Genomic DNA, 23,893 nt, shown 5'->3' on the forward strand with positions numbered 1-23,893 from the left:
GATTCCTTTGTTCTTCAAAGGGGAAAGAGACCCAAGGGCCACAGTGACTCTAAAAATTAATTATGCATTTTACTTACATTTATATACCACTTTAAAGAAAACCTCAAAGCCATTTACAGAAAGAATTAAAACAATAAAATTATTGGCAAGGCCAGTTAAAAACAGGTATTAAAAACATTCAGAATAATAAAACCAACAATGAGTTAAAACAGGTAAAATGCACAATAGCTTCTACATGCCTGGGTAGGCTTGCCTAAACAAAAAATGGTTTTAGCAGGTGCTGAAAATAGTACAATGAAGGTGCCTGCCTAATGTCAATAGGCAGGGAGTTCCAAAGTGTAAGTGCTGCCACACTAAATGATCAATTTCGTATAAGAGCAGAACAAGTACTATGTGGCACCTGTAACATGGAAAGCACACCTTGAACTTGGCCTGTTGGCAAATCGACAACTAGTGCAGATTTCAGAGCAGACGTATTATGTCCTGACAGGGTCTCATTTATGCCAGTAATCATGCTGCAGCATTCTACACTAAGATCAGCCCCCGGGTCAGGTTGTGCCGCATGGAGATTTCTGTGACCTTGGCTGACTGGCTGCCAGAATTTTTTTAGTTTTGGTTTTTGGTTAAGAACCCTTACTGCTTGCGGGATGCTGAGTTTTCTGTCTTACTCATAGGAATCTTGTTGTGGTTGGTATGATCCTGCAAGTAGGAAATCATCACTGTCATTTGTTTTTCTTTTTCTATTTGCATTTCCTTTACCTCTGACCTCACTCCCTTACATCCATAGAAGCAACAGCAGTGGTTCCATGCCCTCAGCTCAACCACCTTAAACTTACTGATGATGCACCTTGTTGTTTGCATGATGGTTTGTTTCTTGTGGTAAAAGAGAATTCACATGCTGGGAAGTGTGTTTTCAGTTGCTGTTGTTCCACTACTTCCTGTGCAGGTAGACCAAACCATGTGTATTTTCTCTCTGGCAATTATTACTCACTGGAATTGGGTTGGCTGTCAAAGAGTGTTTATAGCAGCCCACATGGTAGGCAGGAAAGAGTAGAAAATCTTCTCAACTCTTACTCATTTATTAAACCTCTCTCTGCAGTGAAGGGTCAGGTCTGTAAAGAAGCTTGGAGCAGCCATGTTAAAAGGTAGGGGCAGGGCATTTCAGGCAGGGGGTTGCCAACCCTGCTTCATATCTTTGCAGGGGATCCCTAGTCAAGGTTTACCAACAGCACAATCCTAACCATATCTACTCAGTCCCATTGAGTTCTATGGGGCTTAGTCCCTTAGTAAGTGTGTTTAGAACTGCAGCCATATTTACTCCTGCCTGCTCATATCTAACATATCCACAACACTAGGCTCCCTTCTTCCTGCAATGGCCTTCTGGTGACTGACCTGGCCTGAGAGCATTTAAGCAAGTAGGCTAAGTTACGTGTTCCCTACCCAGGCTTCCTAAGCAGGTAAGAAGAAATCATCTGTCACTTCAGCTGGACCTGGAAACATTCTCCTTTAGCTAAAATTTCTATCGTAATTTCCAATCAGGGAAATGTTGTGTTTGAGTGGTATGCCGCAAGCAACTGTGGTTGATTCTTGATGTATCATGTTTCATGACATCACTAGGGCCCGTCCCATGACACCACTAGGGCCTGCCCCTGAAATCTCAGGGTTTGGGATGCTTCTGACCTGGTAACCTTAGATAGGACCTTAATACTATTCAATGGGAGGACAATGTAGGCTTGCACAATTTCTTTTTGTTAACTGACCTTCAGTCAGTCCATAGGTACCATATGCCTAAACTTCTGGGTTCTACTGGCAGCCAAGATTATGTGGACTAGAAATGGTCTGTCTGGAACAACAGGATGTTGAGTAGATTAAGTTGGAAGGAACCCATGATCTGTTCAGGAGATAGGATCAGCTGCACTTAGCCATGTGGGAGGAAACAATGAGTACTGCCATGAGTCTACTTGGCCCAAGATGGCCCTGGGCTGGAGAAGGCTTGCTACATTAGCTGCTACTGGGGCTGGCTGTGTCACTTCCGTGAAACACAGGGGCCAGGGTCAAGGGGAAGGCAGTGGAAGGAAAGGAGTGTCTCTCCACCCACTGTGAATTACCATCATTCTAAGTGGGAAGGATTGAATGTGTACATCCCAGAGTCACTGATGCTGCACCCAAAAAACCTTACTTGGTTCCAAGTTATAGGCACAGAAATGTAGCCATTAATAAAACTCATTTGATATCTGATTCTTCTTTAAGGTATCCTGACTCACATGAGGTTAATTCCTCCCTGAATATTAATTTGGCTTATTATGTTGTCTGAATAAAAATTCTGACATATTACCCAACTTTTAATCTTTTCTTCTGTAGATTTCTGTAGACTTCTGTGAAGATCCAGAAGCGGGATGGGGAAAGAAGCTGGTTTGTTAACTTTGTCCAATTGTTTCATGTGTTCCCTTTTGAAACAGTGATCATTGTCAGAGCCATCAAAAAGTAATAATTAACCTTTTAGGATAGGTGATTATTGCACGTAGGGATGGGTGAAGCTGTCCCTCCATTTCTTATTTTTCCATTCTTAAGTTCAACTCTCAACATTTCCACACCAGTTTGTGATTTTTTTAAAAAAAAGTCCACATGAAAGTTCATCAGCATTTTAGTGTGAATTTCTCTCAATATATCCATTGCCCCCAACACAAAGAAGACTTGTGACACCAAACTGGTATAATGTTATATTTATTAAAATATAACATCCTAAATCCAATGCAATACAGCCAATTATTCAAATCTATATCTTTTCGGGCAGGTGAGGCTAAACCTAACATCGAGGGATTACACCCTCACCTTCTTAAGGCATCACTTCTCATCATCACGTGACTCCATAGTCAAGGACGCGGGTGAATTCCTCCCTCCTTGCTCTTGGAGCCAGCTGTGTGGTTCCAACCTCCACACCATGGCCCCACCGTACAGGTGTTCACCATGATGCGCAAGCAGGTCCCACAAGGACACAACACAGATCCCCACCGGACACAAAGCCCTGATGGTTCCCTAGGAAGTGCCCCTTTTTCATGATGCCTTAACCACCTAATTTTAACCCCCATATACCTCACCTGCCCGAATTCTATGCCACAAGAGGGGATCAGCTTAAGCTTGGTCCCCTCCACCCAATGAGGATAACAATCCCCTTAATCCCCCCATAAGATCCTCCAAAAACAGGTCACACCCTTGCTCAGAAAGATGAACACCATCATCTCGAAATAGATGTGGGGCATGGAACCTAATCCTATCATGAGGAATAACTGCCCCACCAAGAGACAAAACTAAATCCCTAACCTTCCTATTGACCCATTTCCTAGCTCTATCTATCTTATTGGGGTGAACAGCACCCCTCCAAACCCTTCTAACAAGCATTTCAGACCATACAAGCAGAAGATGGGGATATGAACTAATAAGCCACGTGAGATCACACGTAACTTTAGCAGCAAATCCAACCCAGGATGCTGCACCAAATCATTTTCACCCAAATGAATTAACAATATGTGCGGCCTGTCAGCCAATGACATGATCCGGCACACAGCAGGCAGCAACGCATCCCATAACATGCCCCTCTGGGCTTCCCACTGAATCGTAGCTGTGGCAGAAAGCTGCAGCTGTGTTCCATAAACAGACGAGGATGCCTTCCGGTGAGCCCAAAACACAATTGAGTGGCCACACAATGCGATCCTGACGGGAATTGGGATGTTTGTCAAACCTACAGGAAACAAAAACAAAGTCATCTGTTAAAACCTGACGTAAGACTTAAATGCATCGGAACGCCACCTTCCGATTGCCTGTATCTCGCTGATACTCATGCCCACAAGGGCCGCAGCTATAGCTGCACCAATCCGGAAAGAATGCAGCCCATAGACTCCAGCATCACGACCACTGGCCAACAAGGCCCGCCAAACAACGGCCCAAAATTGAAATTGAGTCAGGGCAGTACCATCCACATGTATGAACAAATACGCTGGCCCGCTGGCCGAATGGATAAGAATTGTCGCATTGCAGACACAGGGCACAATACCTGGACCTGGCTACTTCGTAAAAGCACGATACTGCCATGGCCCTTTTGATCGGTCTTAGAGACCTGCAGTGAAAACCTCACTATATCTGCACCTAAAAGGCTCGATAAGTCACATCGCACTTACAAGGGGGCAATACTTCGCTAGGGCGAAAAGCACCATAAAACATCGTCAGAGTTACTGCGGCGAACAGGTGCGACTCATACTGAGATGAGCATAAAGACTTAAATAGTGCCAGGATCTGGAGGAGGACATCGGGCGTGATTGGCCTCCTCCGATCAGCGGCCCTGGGAGCGGAACGCGACCAACCCTCAAGGACCTTTCTTACCCTAAAATCTACAGAATGATCTGGCAGCCCCCTTGCCTTGGAAATAAAGGCTAGTGCCGAGAGGTGACCAGCGATAGTAGAAACAGAATTATTGTGCCCTTTTAAATGTATCATAAACTGCAATAAATGCTCCACAGGAATAGGCCACTCCAAAGGCAGCTCCGTGCCTATACGGAAAGTCTGGAACTTAGCAAATGAATGCTCATACGCATTTTGAGTACTGGGAGCCAGAGCGGCAGCAATCGCAACCCCAACTTCTAGTTGCCAAGGTTCCACAGGAAAAGTGGGATTGGTACAGGATCCAGAGCCGCTCCAGGTGCAAGCTCCCGAAAGCGCGCCATCTGTAAGCGTGAAAGTGCATCAGCTACTGTATTCTGCAAACCTGGAACATGTCTGGCCAGGAATAAAATATTAAATCGCAGGCATTGCAACACAAAAGCACGCACCAAGCGCATGACACGAGGAGACTTAGAAGTTTGGGCATTAATCACGCTAACTGTGGAAATATTATCGCACCAGAAGCGCACTGTGCGGTTTGTAAATGCCTTTGGCCAGATATGAACAGCGACCACAATTGGAAAAAATTCCAAAAATGTCAAATCGGAAGTAATTCCGATATCTCGCCAACTGTCAGGCCATCGCTCAGCACACCACTGGGCTCTAAAGATGACCCCAAAGCCAATGCCTCCGGCAGCGTCAGAATGCACTTGTAATTCCGCTTCTAAGAGTAATTCCTCCCTCCAAAAGGAAAGGCCATTGAAATCCTTCAGGAATCAAGCCACATGTACAAATCCTCTCTCATCCCTGACGTGATCCTTATGAAATGGAAGCGAGAGTGAACTCCCTTCATGGCGTCACATAAACGCCTGAGGAACACACGACCAGGGGAAATAACTTTGGAAGCAAAAACTAAGTGGCTGACAAGTTCCTGTAACCGGGCCAATGTGATCTTTTTCAACCCTATTACTGAACAGAGCAGTTGACGCAGTACTACCAACTTCTCAAGCGGCAAACGTGAGGACTGAGTCACAGTATCGAACTGAATCCCTAAGAAAATAAGGGAAGTAGTAGGGCCCTCTGACTTTTCAGGAGCTAATGGAACTCCCAATTCATCAGTTAAAGTGTCAAAAGATTGCATCAAATGAAGGCAATGAGAAGACCCGGCCGGCCCCACAAATAAAAAATCATCAAGATAATGAGCAGAAAAGGAGGACGATGCTTTCCTCCTCAATGCCCATTCTAGAAATGTGCTAAATGCTTCAAAAGCAGCACACGACACAGAACAGCCCATTGGCATAGCTCTGTCGATGTAAAACTGATCTTGAAATTTAAAATCAAGCAAATCCACATCCTCAGGGTGTACTGGCAAAAGGCGAAAAGCAGATTTTATATCACACTTTGCCATTAAAGCACCCCTTCCAGCTTTTCTAACTACTCTAACCGCCTCGTCAAAAGAAGTATATCTAACTGATGCGAATAATGGGGAAATGCCATCATTGACAGAGGCCCCTTTTGGGAATGACAAATTATGAATCAGGCAATATTCTCCAGCCTGCTTCTTAGGGATAATACCTAAAGGGGAAATCCTCAAATTTTCCAAAGGAGGAAAACGGAAGGGGCCTGATATCCGATCAGCAAGTATCTCCTTATGAAGCTTGGCCAAAACTACGGGCGCTAAATTACTATAAGAGGGCTGATTGACTAGCGATGTAGCAATCCTAGGACCCTCATAAGGGATACGAAAACCATCCGTAAAACCCTGGAGTATAAAACTAGCAGCCTGCCGATTGGGATAATGCTCTAACAGCTTTGCCAAAGGAGCCAGCTTGATCGGGCTACTGGCCTTGCGACGTACCGCTGCTATTGCCAGACCCGCGTTTTGGCTGTGGGTGTCCCCCTGTACCCTGTCGAGCTGTAAGTGCCCTCTGGCAAGAGGAACTAGAATGGTTGCCTCTGCACAGTGCACAAACATGTCGGAACCTACAGGGATGTCTAGAGCATCGGCCATTGCTATTAAATGTCCAGCAGACTTGTTGGGATTGAACCCACTGCCCGCCTTTGCTGTAGCCAGAGGCAAAAGTCTGCACACGTGCCAATAAATGCCCACTATCGGCCCTATCTCCAAGAGAGGGCCAGGCGGAGGTCATAGAACGTAGCCACAGTCCAGTATGTTCAATGTCCCAACGAAGGGTGGGATCTAATGCTGCTCTTTGTCTAAAATTCTGGTCATACCTAAGCCAAGTGGTTCCAGAGAATTCTCGGAAGGCCCGATGCACTATATCCTGATATTTTATCATGGATAAAGCACTAGATGGATAAGCCTGTGTCATAACACCCATATAAATCGTATAGGCGTTCAACCAATTAGGCCACACCTATCCACCTTCCTTTTGATCACTGCCTCACGCTCTTTCCCTTCCTGACCATCCTTAGGCTTAGCCTCGTGCTCACGAAACAGGAGAGTAAACAAGTCAATATACTCTCCCCTCCAAATTTTTTCTTTTGTTCCTAACAATAGATGATCACCCAACGGAATGGAGGTATCGCCTTGAGGATAAACCCCATATGGAAGGGGCAAAGAAGCAGGTGATTGAGAAGAGGAAATCGAAGGTGGCTGCCAAGGACTCACTGCAGCTGCCGGCCAAGGAAGCTGTGGGTGCTGGGGTACCAACACCCCTCCCATAAACACTACTGGGTGGGCAGCTTCTCCCAACGAAGGAGAATCAGCTGTTTGTGTATCCCTGTTAAGGGCGGTGGAATCCTGTGGATGTGTACTGCGAGCTTGTGAGTGCACGATTTGCTCACCTGTATACGCCGAAGGAGAGGCAATCACAGAAGGTGCTGCAAACCCAGAAACCATTGGAGTAAACGCTGCAGCATCATGCGGAACTGGCTGCTGACTTCGCATATGCCCAGCAGCTGACGGAACTGAAGGCGTGACAGCAGAAATAGGTGCTTGAGCAGCTGGTAAACATGCAGTATGCGTACGGATTGCTGGCTCCTCACTGGGTACCGCAGCTTCCAGAACCCCGATTCTAGAAACTAAATCAGCAAGAATACGATTTTTAGGCTTTTTGGAAGCCAACCGTGCAGATTTCTTACCTGCTGGAGCGGTACTTGTGCCAGCCTCAGCATCCAGGGGCAGTCTGCGTTCCTTTTCCAACGCCTCCACCCTAGCCACCAAGGCACGGATGGTCCCAAAATCCTCCTCTTCGTCAGAAGACAGGTTCTGCTGTGGTGGAGGGCGCTTTGTAGTTTGCTTGACCACCCGCACCCCTTTTTTCTGCTGAGCCTTCCTGGGAGGCATTTTGTAAGAAACGATAAACAACAACAATTATACAAAAGACCAAAATGCTATTATAATCTAATTATGGAGTCAACAAATTATAATAATAATTAGCATACACCAAGTGCCTATAACACTACAACTAATAAATTAACCCAACCTCTTTGGTTATTTATATATTTTATTTATGAACTTATTTACTTATACATTTATTTATTTATTATATACAAAAGGAAAGTGGAAAAAGGATTAAAGGTAAAGGGAAGGGGGGTGGTAATTTATATTTTTAACACTAATAAACTGAATAAATAACGACTAGTAAATGAATTTTAAAGTAATGGAATACCTTAGTTATTAAATTAACAGAAACAATACTTATTATATCTTTAAACCTTTGCTCTAAAAATAATTAGGTAACTACCAAAGTAACCAAAAGGATTAACAATGTAAATGGAATTACGTAACAAGAATAACTGGAGGGGGGGGCAAATATCTCAATGTTAACTAAAGCAAAGGCAGAATTAATTAAAGACACACAAACTAAAACAGGAACAAACAACCAACCAACTCAAACCCTCGTAACTGAAACTTAAAAGGCAATAACACTAAAGGGAACTAAACCAGGAAATAAGGAAGCCGGCTTGCCGCCCCGCCGCCGCGGGGCGCGTAGGCGGACTCCCGCTGCCCAGCTGATCGTCAGAGATCCGATAATAGCAAGTAAAGGCTCGAAAAGGAAAACGAGAGGCAAAGGAATCACAAGCGATGAAAAATCTCCGAACGAACGCCAAAGCCGCCAACGGAGCAACGTGGAATGAGGACTAAATGCAGCTGCCGCGAGGCGAAAAAGGCAAGAGCGGGAAGAACGAAGCAGCCTTATATCTGCTGCTCAGCGCCTTCCCTGATAGGATGATTGATCTCACGTGGCTCCTAGCACTTGATTCGAGAATGTTCCCAAGTCTTCCCTGTAATTATGGTGGAGTCAAATACGCCCCTAATTAGGAACGACATTGTTATGAAATTTTGACATATATACATATTTTTGCAAAGCCATTTCTCCTAATATAATCACATTTGTGCACATTTTACTCAAATATATGCATTTCTGCACATATTATTTGGCTGGAGAACTGTGAATTTCAAAAGATGGCTGTGTTTTGGTCCCTGTAAATCCAATACAGTGTGAATTAGGTGTTGTTGTTGTTGTTTACATTTGTATACCGCCCCATAGCCAAAGCTCTCTGGGCGGTTTACAACAATTAAAAACATTAAAAACAAATATACAAATTTAAAAACACTTTTTAATTTTTTTAAAAAAACACATGCTATAATGCCTGGGAGAAGAGGAAAGTCTTGACCTGTCGCCAAAAAGATAACAGTGTTGGCGCCAGGCGCACCTCGTCAGCAACATCATTCCATAATTTGGGGGCCACCACTGAGAAAGCCCTCTCCTTTTGCCATCCTCCGAGCTTCCCTCTGAGTAGGCACCCAGAGGAGGGCCTTAGATGTTGAGCATAGTGTACGGGTGGGTTCATGTCGGGAGAGGCGTTCCATCAGGTGTTGTGGTCCCAAGCCGTGTAAGGCTTTATAGGTTAAAACCAGCACTTTGAATCGAGCTTGGAAACATACAGGCAGCCAATGCAAGTGGGCCAGAATTGGTTTTATATGTTTGAACCGTCTGGTTCCTGTTACCAATCTGGCTCCTGCATTTTTTGCACAAGCTGCAGTTTCCGGACCGTCTTCAAAGGCAGCCCCATGTAGAGTGCATTGCAGTAATCTAACCTGGAGGTTACCAGAGCATGGACCACTGAAGTCAGGTTCTCCCTGTCCATATAAGGGCATAGCTGGGGCATCAACCGAAGTTGGTAGAAGGCACTCCGTGCCACTGAGGCTGCCTGAGCCTCAAGTGACAGAGATGGTTCTAGGAGAACCCCTAAGCTACGAACCTGCTCCTTCAGGGGGAGTGCAACCCCATCCAGGACAGGTTGGACATCCACCATCCAGTCAGAAGAACCACCCACTAGCAGCATCTCAGTCTTGTCTGGATTGAGCCTCAGTTTATTAGCCCTCATCCAGTCCATTGTCGCAGCCAGGCACTGGTTCAGCTCATTGACAGCCTCACCTGAAGAAGATGAAAAGGAGAAATAGAGCTGCGTGTCATCAGCATACTGATGGCAATGCACTCCAAAGCTCCGGATGACCGCACCCAACGTTTTCATGTAGATGTTGAACAGCATGGGGGACAGAACTGACCCCTGCGGAACCCCATACTGGAGAGTCCAGGGTGCCGAGCAATAGGTATGTTTGCCTATCGATGTGAACTGAGAAAAGGCAGGTTGGAAGCTGGCTGTCAATTCCCCCAAGTCAGCAGAATCTAACCATTTCTTAAGAAGGAACCTAACGGTAGATTTTAAGGGCAGTTTTAACACATTCCTCTAATAGAGATGTGTTAATTACCATGGTGACCAAGTTGCCAAAAAGCTCCTAAAAGTCCTTCACCAGCCAGTGTGGACATGAGTTAAGAAAGTAATTTGAGTAATGGATTTCTCCAAACACCTTGTTAGCATCCTGAAGTAAAATCAAATGAAACCTTTTCAAGCAAATACAATGTACAGAGACTAAGGGGACTCTCAGTATTGACCCTCTTGCTCAAGAGGCATCCAAGCTGAAACAGATGTGGGCAACTTTATCCTCACTGTCTCTGCTTCTCCCTGGGATGTGGCTAATGGCAGATGTGATCATGCCCACTTCTGAAAACCGCATGTTGGGTTCACCCAATAATTCAACAGTTTTCAGTGGATCATTTGACTGCTTAGATTTCTCTGAATGTTGGCCTGCTCTTTTCTGATCCATAGCATGTTTTCATTAAAATGGATTTGCTTTATTTTTCTTTCCTTTTATGCTGCGTTGTAGGTCATGAACTCTACGTATAATATTGCACCACTGGAAAAAATGTCTTCTGAGTGTTATAAGTGCTTCATTATACAAGAACCTGCTGGTACGGGCACAGTTATACATGACAAGGAAAAAAATGGTGTGTTGTTCAAAAATACAAGTGGATAAGGATATCTAGACCTTTCCTTTACCCGTATTACTTGTTTCAGTTTTGTTGCTGGTGTTGTTATGCTGTCTGTTAATAGGCAAGGCAGCTGACAACTGAATTAGCACTCTCTTCTTAGTATGCCACTGGCTCATGACAATAGCCTAAGGGATAAGATATAGATAACTGAGAGGTTTTCTCACTGTTGTGATATATTTTTTCATATGGTTAATAAGCCAATTGAAATGACATTCTGTCACAGCAGTACTATGCAGTGAGCCTGTGATTTCCCTTGTGCTACTGCTAACCACTAGGAGGAGACGTATAGTTTCATAGCTTTCCCCCCTTCCTTCTTGCCTTCCAGATTGGGTTTTGTTTTTTTTAATGGATATGACAACCTGCAAACTGGAGATATGTCCTTCAGTGTTGCTACAGATTAACTTTTGTTTATTATGGCTAATGGGAAAGGCTTCCGGCTGATCAGCTTTTGGTTTGGCTATATTTCTCATTTTACAATGACTAACCATAATACTCACAAGAAGTCCAGCAGTGACTTTTGCAAATGAAACCCCACCTATAACAGGGGCAGCAGGTAGGGCGAGGAATCCCACAATGTAACGACTGCAAATTTCAGTTCAAATTTAACATACTGTAACTATGGACCAGCTTGCATGACCTCTTTGCCTGTGGTGGGCTACTTTCTTGTCCCATAGTTAAGAAGATTTTGCCATCATTTAGATCAGCCTTTCCCAACCAGTGTGCCTCCAGATGTTGTTGGACCACAATTCCCATCTTTCCTGGCCATTGGCAATGGCGGCTGAGGCTGATGGGAGTTGTGGTCCAACAGCATCTGGAGGCACACTGGTTGGGAAAGGCTGCTTTAGATCCAAGTTATTCCAAACATCAGCCTTACAAATGACAACGATGGACATGACTGTGATGTTGCTCACATCCCCTACCCTGCCTAGAGATCTGGAAAGAAGGAGAAGGTGGTAAAGGAAGGGACTGGCCATTGCAGGGGTTTCTCTTTTTTTCTGCCTGAAGTAGAGATAAAAAAATTCATCAATTTCTGTTCTCTCTCTTTCCTTTTTTCCTAATCTTATATTCATTTCACCGTATTTCTGCAGGAATTCGCGACTTCATGAATCCTCTTGAAATTCTTCAGCATTTTAGTGTGAATTTCTCCTAATAAACCCGTTTTTGTAGGCATTTTTGACTAATGTACACATCTTGCCAACAATTTCTCATCATTTTGTATATTATTTTTACTCACACATTCATTTTTATGCAAATTTCCCTCTGACATATACATTTTTGTAAACATCAGTTGGTTGGTGAACTGCATTGCAAAATTCAAATAAGTGCAAATTTCAAAGTGTTCGGCTCTCATATGGTTTCGGACAGCGTGAACTGGATAGATTTGGCTTGAAATGTGAACTGAATTGAATTTCTCCTCCAACCCTAACCTGAGATAAGTTGAGTGAATCAGTAGATGAGAAGTGAAAATGACTGACTAACAGTGGAATGGAGGTGGGAGAGGAGAAGAAGACTTCCCACACCGAATAGTTTTTTCTTTTCCAACTTTCTCCCTCTTAACTCCAGCCCAGTTTTGCTCTCAGTTTCCTATCCACCACACAGATGGTGGACTGTTCACCTTTCCCCAACCTCAACAGAAGTCCAGCTTGCTCAGCTTCTTCCTGGAGACCCATGAAGAGCCCTCTCCTCCTTCCCTCCCTCTGAGGCCTTTTATGTCTTCCCTGCCTCCCCTCATTTTCTTCTGCCTAAGCCACAACATCTGGGCCAGATGGTGAACTGGGTAGGGGAGATCTGGATTGTGTCTCAAATTTTTAATATCCACAGCTTTTTTTTTTTACCACCAGCACCTTAAAAAAATTAAAAAGGAACCCAATTATGCAATGCTTTGCCACTATGTTTCACATTAGTTTTATTTGATTTTAGATGCATATTTTTGTTGGAAGATGCAATGCTGGTTTCTGGCTGTGGTGAGCTACCAGGACTCATCAGTCCCGTGCTACCCCTGGCCCCTTAAGTAGGCCCCAATCCACACCAGCAGGCAACACCCAGGGAATGACTCCTGAGGAGACCTCATTTGGACATGCTTTGAGTCTCCATATGTGGAAGAAGAAGGAACTTTTCCTCCGCTGTTTGATGGTGAAGAAGGAGCCCAGTTGTTGTGGCTTAGGCAGAAGGAAGTGAGGGGAAGCAGGGAAGACATAAAAGGCCTCAGAGAGCGAGAAGGAGGAGAGGGAGCTTTGTGGGTGTTTGAGGCTGAGCAAGTGGGATGTTTGCTGAGGTTGGGGAAAGGTTGTTTTTCCTTTCCTGGTGGAGGCCCTCATCAGGTTGTCCCTAAATCCTATTGGGTGTAGCAGGGATATTGGTAGCTCAGGCTTTGTTGTCCCACCCCAGGACTCTGGGAAGATATAGGAGCCCTTGTTTTAAGCTTGTCAACGGCACTGAGGTCAAAGACCCGTGTCTGCATTGGGGAAGAAATTCCACTGGAACCCTGATGCAACCCTCAGAAAGAGAGGTCTGCTGGAGAACATGGGGTTGGGAGGAACTGAGGCCTTTGCTAGATAATATGAAGCAACATTTCTGTAGTAAAGCTGGATCAGCAACTGAATAGATGTGAGTTGGTACCTTGATTTTGACTTGGAGTGGGCCCCATGGAAGACATAGAGCAGGGATGCTATGATGTGCTCCTTCCCCAGGAGTATGGGATGCTTACTTACATATTCATGGAAGAAATGTTAGTTTCACTGATGCTCTGCCTTTAGTACATCATTATGCATCATATCCATTTATCCAAACATTTCTAACTGTGGGCAACAAATGTTCTGTAAATCTCTTGCTTACAGCCACTGACATTACATATTCTGCAACCTTGTGAACTATTTCAAGAAAATGCAAGTTGGATTGCGCCCTAAATTATATACCATTTGCAACTAAAATTGAGAAAGACCTAAAAGATGGAATGTATTGGAAACCTACTGCATGATCAGATTGGCTATTTTAAAAATAAATATTATGCTGAAATTTCTGTTTTATGTTTGATAATTTAGTGCGCAATCCAACTTGCATTTACAGTGGGCTGAGATGAGCTGGATGTGGCGGATCTCCAGTTGACCCAGCTGGGTCCTGTTTCAGCCGGACTATGCCAGCATAAGTCCCTCAGCTGGGGCTCAGCCAGGCCACCCTGGCTCAACCAGGACCCAGACGGCTGAGCTGAGACTGGCGCAAGTGGAGCCAGCAGAAGCTGGCAGAAGTCCCCAAAATGGGGCATGTTTGGGGTGTGTCAAGGGAGGGGCTGAGTTGAGGGGACTTAAGCCACACCTATCTTTTGTCGGGAGCACTCCTGCAGGTCCCAATCCAGATAAAAGTTATGCTGGAGAAAAGGTCGGTCTAAGAAAATAATTGCAATAGAAGTCAATGGAGAGGGCTTACTCCTCGATAGGGGTATTTGGGAGATTAGGCTTTTATTTTCTGGTCCCTGCCCACAGCTCCTGGCTGAGCCAGTGTTCAGCCAATCTAGGGGCTCTTGAATAGAAATTGGATGCGGTGAAACTTTACGCCAGCTTCTCTTCCTCCAGCATAACTTACGCCAACTTCCCCTGAGTTGGATTGCTCTGTTATTCTTTTAGCTCTGGAAATACTGAAAAAGTGACAAGATATGTTAATGCAGTTTCTTTAAAAAGGGAACGAAAACATCAAGGGTTTCTTATTTAATAGTATAAAGGCTTATTGTTAAGGGAATAATGATTGCCCAAGTTTGAAAATGTGTGATATGGCTATACATCTCAAGTTACTTGCCAAATTAGCCCTAGAAAAAATGACTCCTGCTTTGCACACCAGCTTGATTCACTTGCATTGAGGAGGGGAAAATCCTGCAGGGGTTTCATCGGCTGGTGGAGGAGGGGCCCTCTATCATCCCTCTGCCATCCTCAGAATTTTATTCCTGCACACTCTTTACCCTCCCACAAAGAGTCTAATGTCCGGGCAGAGTTTGAGAGAGGTGGGAAGACATTGCTTTGAATAATCTGTTGCTCATATAACAAACCAAGGCAAGAAGCACCCAACCATTGTCCTTCTGTGTGTTTGCACATTATAATGCTTTGCATCAGGAATACTTTTAGATGCATGTGGGAGAAGGGAATCAGAGAGGTGAGAAGGCGGGAATATCTCACAAACTTCTAAAGTCTCTTTTTTTAAAGATAATTTCTCAGATAAATTGAAACATGTCCCTTTAATGGTATTGAATGCCATAACAAACTAGTCCAAAGCAGCTTACAATGTTAAAATATACAATGTACAATGTACAAACTTTAAAACTTTAAAATATACTTTAAAATATACTTTAAAACTTTAAAATATACAATGTACAAACTTTAAAACTAAATTGAAACAAAAACATGAGGAAATTTTAAAACAGCAAAGACAAGAAGGCCTCCTGAAATAAGATGGTTATAACCAGGCATCTGAAATTCAGCAGGGACAGCGCCTTTCTGACTTCTAATGGGAGGGAGTTCCACAGAGTTGGGCCCACAACACTGAAGGCACAACTTCTTGTTGACATGAGTCATGCTTCTGGTCCAGTAATGATGCTTCCCCAGATGATCTCACTGATCATCTTTGAGTGTATGGGGTAACACGTTCCTTAAGGTATCCTGGACCTAAGCTGTTCAGGCCTTTGCACACTAGTTTTGAACTTGGCCCAGTAGCAGATGAGAAGCCAGTGCAGGTCTTTTAACATTAGTGTGTTGATGGTAGTCTGCTCCTATCACCAGCTGAAGCTTTTGGACTAGACCCAAGGGCATCTCCACATACAGCAGGTTGCAGTAATCCCAACTTAAGGTTCCAGTGCATGAACTATAGTGGTCAGGAACATCTGTTGCCTGACATACCAGCTAAAGCTGATAAAAGGCATTCCTAGCCACAAAGGCAATCTGTGCCTCAAGTGACAACAATGGTTCAAGGAATGCCCCCAAACTATGTAACTGTTGCTTCAAGGGGAATGTCACCCCATCCAGGATAGGCAACTGGCCTCTCTCTCAGATCTGAGAACCACTCACCCACAAAGACTCTGTCTTTCCAGGGTTCAGACTGTTATGGAAATATATATATGCACAGTGTTTCACTGGTCTGAGCTATGTGTGTGCCAGTGTGTGTATTTACCTTAGAAGCAGGCTTTTACCCTGCATTTAGATCACTGAGACTTGAGACTTAGTAAAATAAGAAAAGCTACTTTATTTATAGAAATACATAGTAGGTAGGAAAGGCATACCGAGTTCTGACTAACTAAGCTGGAGGCGCAACGCCCAGACGTGGGTATTCGCCTCATGGCTCAGGAGAGAGAGCAAGACAAAGATGTCTCCTCTCTCCTCGGACAGTCGAAGAAGACAAAGGAAGGAGGAGCAGGTCAGCTTCCCTGAGCATATCAGTTTACAACTGAAGGAAGTTACGTAGAGAAAAGCACAGGTAAAGATAGGCAAGCCTAGCCAGCTGGAGGACCCTAACTCTATCTCCTTTCAGGAATACACACAAAGAACCCAAACAGCAGTTGCTCTTGCCCCACTTCCAACATAGACTCAACTTATTGGCCCTCATCCACTTCACCACTGCATCCATGTATACTACTATATTTCATACTAGGTTATGGTGCTTTCCCCCGAAAAGAATCTTGAAAGTATCCCAGGAGACTTAGTGGGATTTCACATCTGATATTGTCTTTCTTACGTTTTACTTTGTTTTTTCCCAAAAGTATGTTTGGAATTTGTACATCTTTACTATATTATACATAACTAGGGGTTTGCCCCTGCATGCTTCGCATGCCAACCCCCTCCAGAAATTTCCTACCTCCCAACCTCTCCAGAATCCCAAACACACACAGTCTCTCTCACACACACACTTGCAGATGGACTCCCAGTCCCCTTTGGGACTCCACCACCAGGGACTCCCAAACACACAGAGGGATCACAGACCCCCCCACACACAGGGACTCCCAAATAGGTCACCCCCCAAATGAGTCACCAAGCATCCTCTTCTCCCCTCCCCCAAACGGATCACCAAGCTTCCTCATCTCCTCCCCTTCAGACCTTCTTCCGTGAGGAGGAGGGAGTTGGCCAGCTGAGGAGAGTGACACAGGAACAATGGGGAGTGGCCACTGCACTGTCTCAGCAACCATTCTGCTCTCCTACTGCTTTCCTCCTCCTTGCCTTCTGCTGCTGAGGGTGTTGGTGAGGTGGGGGGGCAGCAACACCAGAGCAGAACGGTTGATGAGGAGCTATTTTGGGCTGTTCTGACTGTTCCTCCACGGCTTGCTTGGGCTGCCTCTCTCTCCCACTTTGCTTGCTTAGCCACCCGCCCACCATCCTTGCTTGCCCACCTGCCTGCCCGCCATCGTCGCTTGCCTCATGCTCTTGCCATACTTGCTTCATGGCCGGCGCCTCCCTCCACCTCCATGGAATGCTGCAATCATGCTGCATGGTGGCTTATAAAAACATATGTATCGATAGAAATGGAGGGTCACTTTGATTATGCCTCTAACACACTACTGCAATTATCCCATACATTTACTTTATCCTAAATAGCAAAGACCATGTCATCAACACAGCGGTTCCCATTCCTTTCAGTGGTGCGTGCACAGGGGAAATTTCCTGGTGAACTGTGCCCTCACGGCAGAAAGACCATAAGAATGGATATAATTATCCTCCCCTTTACTTTAGTGTAAACGAGTATAAATGCCCTCAGTTCAGCACAGCGCCGCAACAAAAAACAAGACCAAAGATAACTCCCTCATTGATTGTATTGTGCTGCTTTAGCCTCCCTCCTCCACTTATGCCTTGTTCAGAGAAGTTCTTTGTTTGTATTTTTTCCTCCCTAGCCCCTCTGCATGTCTTTTTATTTTCATCTGCTTTGAAGTAGTAAATCCTGCAGGTGACCAAACTTTCATCCATAATCTGTAGCATTCAAATTAAAAGGAGTGGGCTATGGATCGTAGGATTTTCTGCACACCCTGTCTAAATCCTATGAAGGTCCCTTATGAATGAGTAAATCCAGGAGCAGAGAGTGAAGCTCAATTGATCCAATCAATGTTGCCACATGCAATCATATTGTATTCATTGCCAGTCAACAAATAAACTGAAGCCCAGGTATATTTTCCCCTCCTTATTTCACTTGCTAGTTAAAGTTATATAGCTTGCCTAGATGAGAAGTCTGGCAATCTCTACCCAAAGCATAGCTTTGCAGCATCCATTAATCATGGGAAAGTCTTTGAATTTGGCTAAAATAATATGGCTTGTGCATGCCTTTGATTTAACAGCACACGTCTGTGCTGCCTGTGCCAAGACTTGTGCTGCAATAAGAGTAAATACGATTATATTTCATAGCAAACTCAGCTATAGCTGTAAAGGAGTTAGATAGCATGGAAATAAGTGCATTTTCCTCCTGCAACATTAAACAAAAAGGTTAAGCTCCCACTGACAGGAAAGATGTATTTGCAAGTGATTAGTTATATTTCTATCATTGTACTTGTCTGTGTTCTTCTTTTGATGTTTAAACAAAGCTCTTGAACACACTGGGTTGTAGTCTCTGATGCTGATTTATAGGTAGGACTGAATACCAAACACTGAGCTAGTAGTTGGAAGGCCTTTTTAAAAAGCTGAGACTGCCTTCCTGCTGGTTAGCATGTGACTAAGCCATACAGTTTGGGGCTCAGTCTGTCAAGAGCAGATGTACAAGAGGGGAGTCCTTCAGGAACAAAGACCTGGACTGTTCACCAAGGGAATGGTTCAGCTGCATGCAAGGCAAATGTCAAAGCACATTTTTTTTTTAAAATGTGCATGTAAAAATCATGATGTTTGAGATGAGTAAACACCAAAGTTATAGACCAGTTCAATATAAACTTGTAGTGATATCCTATGCTTCACTTCTCAGAAATATGTCTTATTTCAATGAGATTTACGTATTGGATTGTAATCTTAAACTACAATTTTATGTACATTTACCTAGGAGTAAACTGCACTAAGCACAGTGAGACTTACTTCTAAGGAAACAAACACTGGTTTGTTTTGCTGGACTGGATATTTTAGATAAAAGGACACATGCTTCACATAATTTAGGTAAACTGAGACTGTTAGGGACGTCCAGTGGATCTAATAAATGTCCAGTACCTTAAGTGGTAACAATGGGTGATGTTCACTGCTAGTTCAATTCAGGATAGACCCATTGAAGTCAATAGACATGCCTGGTTTAGGTTCGTTTATTTCAGTGGCTCTTCTCGTTTGGTGGGGAGCAAAGAATGTAGACAATGCAATGGGGGAGTTTTTGAGAGTTTTTGACTTGATTCTATTCCAAGAAACTTTGGCAATAGAAAATATTGATTTTCCTGGATTATAGGGTTTTTTCAGTACCAGCTGTCTCTAGAAAAAAATAGGTTCGCTCTAGCAGCAGGTTAGCCCTATTTATTTCAACATCATTAAGGGCAAAAATTTTGGATATTGGAGTAGTAGATATATGTGGCAGCTTGGACTGTAAAGATTGCAAAGTTTAGCCTTATTGTAATTAATGTGTATATACATCCTTCTTCATCACCCCATGCCAACTCAAATGTATGGTATAAAATTGAGATTCTTTTGAACCAATTGAGGGAACAATATCTTGATACCCCAGTGTTGGTAGCAGGAGACTTTAATGCCAGAATTGGGAAAGAAAAAGAAGAACATCTAAGGGGAGCGGAAGAGAGATCTGCTGAGAATGTTAGGTCATTTAGGAATTCAAGATACCCCAGAACCAGGAAGAATGGAGAGGAATTGTGGGTCCTATTAAATAAACAAATCTTTTCATATTAAATGGCCATACTATAGGGGATAGGGAAGGAGAATTCACTTTCTTTACAAATAAAGGGGCAAGTATGGTAGAATAATGGTGATATCTCCAATATTGGCTGAACAAGTGGGGACATTCCACATCCTACCTGAACCAGGAAGTGACCATCAACCCCTCTCTTTAACAATCAAAACTGAAGGGGGTTTATGCAGACATATGGATACCCACCTGAGGGGAACTATAGAAGTAGTGTCGCAGAGGAGGGTTAGATGGTCATCTGAACTTGAACTGGATATGGGAAATTTCCTTAATTCAGAAGAAATGACAAATTATAAGTATTCATTGCTGTCATCAGCAAATGATGAACAAATTATGTCATGCTTTGGAAAACTTATCAAATTGTTAAGACCAAAGCTAGAGAGTACGACAAGGTCCTCAGGAAGAAATAAACAGTTAAAACCATGGATTGACAGAGAGTGTGGGAACACTAAGTGTGAACTAAGGAGGGCACTAAAAAAATAAATAATCTAGATCACCACAAGATTTGAAGTTTTTTTAGAATTAAAAACAGGATATAAAAAACTGCAGCAACAGAAGAAAAAGTCTGCCACTATGAAATCCTGGACAGATCTTATGCGTGTCTCATTGAAGGCAGATAGCAAACTTTCTGGAAACTAATTGCAAGGGAGACTAACCAGCCCGGGTCAACATTCGAAACCTGTATTCTAAGTGGAACCTGGGAAGCTCAGTTTACTAGAATATCTAATGCAAGTGGGATAGAAATATATGTAAATCCAGTGATAGCCCCTGTAGACAGCTTCCAGAACTGGGCACCGGTTACTAGTGATGAGGTGGAGCGGTTGATATCACAGGTGAAAAATGCAAAGACCCCAGGAAATCATCTCATCCCCCCAGAGCTTTTGAAATCATATGCTAGGTGATGGGTGCCCGTGTTCACGAAAATAAATGAGATAGGCCAGTTATCCAAGGGGTGGAATGAAGGAATTGTGGTCTCAATATTTAAGAAAGGTGATAAGACTGATCCAACAAATTAGAGACCAATTTCCTTGCTGTCAGTAGTGAGCAAGTTGTATGCACAGTATCTGCTGTCAAGGCTAAAGGACTGGATCAATGAAACAAACACACTAGCTCAAGAGCAAATACACTTTCAGGAAGGAAACTCAACAGTTGATCATTGTTTTGTAATTTCTCATTTGATCCACAAGTATGTAAGAGTAAAGAAAAGTTCTATTTACCTTGCATTTGTTGATCTGAAGGCTGCTTTTGATCTGGTTAGCAGGGAGCACTTGTGGGATAAATTGGCCAAAACTAGTACTAATTGTAGATTGTTCTATTTAATTATAAGGCTGAAAAAAAGGTTTGCAAGGGGAAGGTGAGTTAAAGCCAGAGGAGTATCCTGATAAGGGGGGAGGGAGAGGGAGAAAGAAAAGCAGGGAGAGAGGAAGGATTAATATTGAATGGGGGGCTTGTGGAGGTTTCAGATGATTCAAAGGGTGAGCTTTGTGGCAAACTGGGGACTGGAACTCTGGTCTCCCATGTTTTTGTATGCTGCTCTAATTGTTCAGGTCCTTAGAATCCCAATGCAGACAAGGTTTCATATGGACTAGTAGTGGAAAATAGGGGCTGTCCCTAGTAAACAGTTTTACGGTGTAATGCATATACTATAAACAGAGCTCTAATATCTAGAGAGGTCCAGATATGTGTGTGTGTGTGTGTGTGTGTGTGTAAGAGAGAGAGAGAGAGAGATCTGACCCTGTTGGTAGATCTTGAGGTGATTTACAGATTAGCACCAAGGATTTCTGATTCCCAACTAACAGTAGCAACAACAAAAATGCCCTCCCCCCACATCCAAGAGTATACCGCTCTAGGACTCAGAACCTAGTCATCTGGAGTCTCAGGGTGGGGTGTCTTAGAACCCTTACTTTTTTGGGGAGCAGCGTCCCTATGTCTCCAGCATCCTGTGAGGCAATCAGCATGAAAAGGGAGCATGTTAGACGCTGAGAAGAGTCTTCTAACATGCTTCCTTGCCCTTTCCTGGTGACTGGAGCCAATCAGAGTGCAAGACTCTTCTCAGTAGCTAACACTCTCCTCTTTCATGCTGATTGTCTCTTAGGGACATCTGTTGTTGTGGGAGAAGGCATTAACAAGGAGCTCATTCTCAATCCAGCAGCAAAAAGGGGCCTTGAGGGGTGAGACTGTGACTAAGATCCAGGGGACCCTGTACTTCTGAATTTGCCACTACACTACTGCACGTCATCTATGAATGGAAACCAAATAGCCCAAGTTAAGCAATTTAGATATTTGGGGGTCACTTTTTCTAGCTCAGGATCTTGTAAAGCCCATCTGGAGTCAGCCAGAACATGCGCTGGTCAGACAGCAAATGGAGTAGTTAAATTTTACTTTGGCAGAAGAGGCCAGCTAATTCAGCCTGCACTTAAAGTCTGTAAGGCAAAAGTAGTGGGACAGTTTATGGAGCACAGCTCCGGGGTTATACTGATTTACAGAGGATTGAATCTATCCCAAACCAACAATTTTTCAAGTGCCAAATGGTATACCATCTTCCCTCCTACGAGCTGAAAACAAACTTGCCAAAGCTGACTTCACTTATAAACAATAAGATGCTAGTCTGCTGGATTAAGATGGTTTATGGAGAGAGTCAGAATCTCTCAAACCTAGCATTGATTAGTATCTCAGATAGTGGTTGGGTTAAATCAGTACATCGGCTGATAGCCTCAATAGGATTTTCAGTTGAATTCCTATTAATGCAAGGGAGGAAAAAAGCAACAGATTTGGTGAGGCATCATATAATGGATCTAGACTTTCATAAACTGCTGGCAGAGATTAATACATAAAGAGCAGCTCTCCTCTACCCAAGATTGAATGTTATGAGTTCTCTACCCTTTTGTATAATAAAATTAACATCCAAAATGCCGGAGAGCAATTACCTTGAATGAACAACTTTCCTCAGCAGGGATGGTTTAGAGGGATCCCTTTGGGACAATGCTGGTGCCAGTGTAGATGGTCAGCTCTGGACACCTTGGGGCACATTGTGCTACAGTGCAGTCTCTATTGTAGCCAATGGCAGAAATTCATACAGAAATGGTTGGGGGACAAAATGGATTGGAGTGGAGAGGATATTTTAGTCTTCTTGCTGACAAGCCAGATCCATCAGATTATTTTTGATCTAGCCAGCTTTCCTGTAGCCATTCTGGCTATTAAAGAGAATGGGCTGAATCTCATATGACTGACTGCCAACATGATTTGGAGCAATGAAAATGGAGAGGTAAAGCTGCCAATAGCGAGCAAAGAATATCAAACTAAATTATAGTCATACGCAAGGGGTTTTTTTTGGTTATGTTTTACTGTCTTTTAGCATTGTTGGAGCATGGAGATGTCAGAAGTGCTGTTTTTATATTTTTGTTTTTGTACAATTGATGGCCTTTGGGAGATGTGGATCTTCCTTTTCTGGGTGGCTGAGAGAGAGGCAGCACCATGAAGGCATCAGGCACCCTGAGGGAGTACAAAGTTGTTGGGATTGATTGCTATTGATGTCATCATTTGCATTTTTTGTAAGCCACTTTGAGCATATCTGTATGGAAAAGTGGCATATAAATTCAAGTAATAAATAAATAATAAATAAGTAAAAACTTATAAAACAACGGCTCTACTCTGAGTAAGTTGAATGCAACCCACTGTTTCTGATGAAATTCAGCTTCAACTAGCAGAAATTATTTCAAGAGTAATTGAAAAATCATAGACACTTCATTAATGGTCTTTGCAGTAATTGTAGCCTGTAAGAGAATTACTGAATATATTTGTGTTGACAGGTAGCAGTGCCTAAGAGATGAGAAAAAGAAAATAGGTGTGATGGTATGAAATAACTATAAGAGGACAACCATTTGCCAAAGGATAGGAAAAGCCTAGTGAACATTAATAAGATAGGTTTTCAGGTAATTTTGCTGCATAAATTGATTCTAAGAAGCCCAGATACGTGATCTGACTGAATAGCAAATATGTCCTTGATTGGCAAGGACCTGGGACTCTTCCTCAACATTAAAAATGGTACCCAAGACTATGCACAGCAACGATAATGGCAGCTGGCTGGCATACAGAACTCCTAGAACCATATGCAAGTGTAATATTGGCAAATTTTCACTTGGACAGGAGATGAAAAGGAGGCACTGACCCTCTGAGCAGCAGATATACTGAAGGCGGTGAAAGGGTATGAATCTGGTCGTCCCCCAGGACACTTGAGTATACATGTTTACACATGTAAAAAGGCTAAAATTGTGTACAACATCAGCTCAACAGGGCCTTGGTCTTTTAAAATT

The sequence above is a fragment of the Rhineura floridana genome, chromosome 4 (assembly GCF_030035675.1).
Source record: "Rhineura floridana isolate rRhiFlo1 chromosome 4, rRhiFlo1.hap2, whole genome shotgun sequence".
Classification (NCBI taxonomy): domain Eukaryota; kingdom Metazoa; phylum Chordata; class Lepidosauria; order Squamata; family Rhineuridae; genus Rhineura; species Rhineura floridana.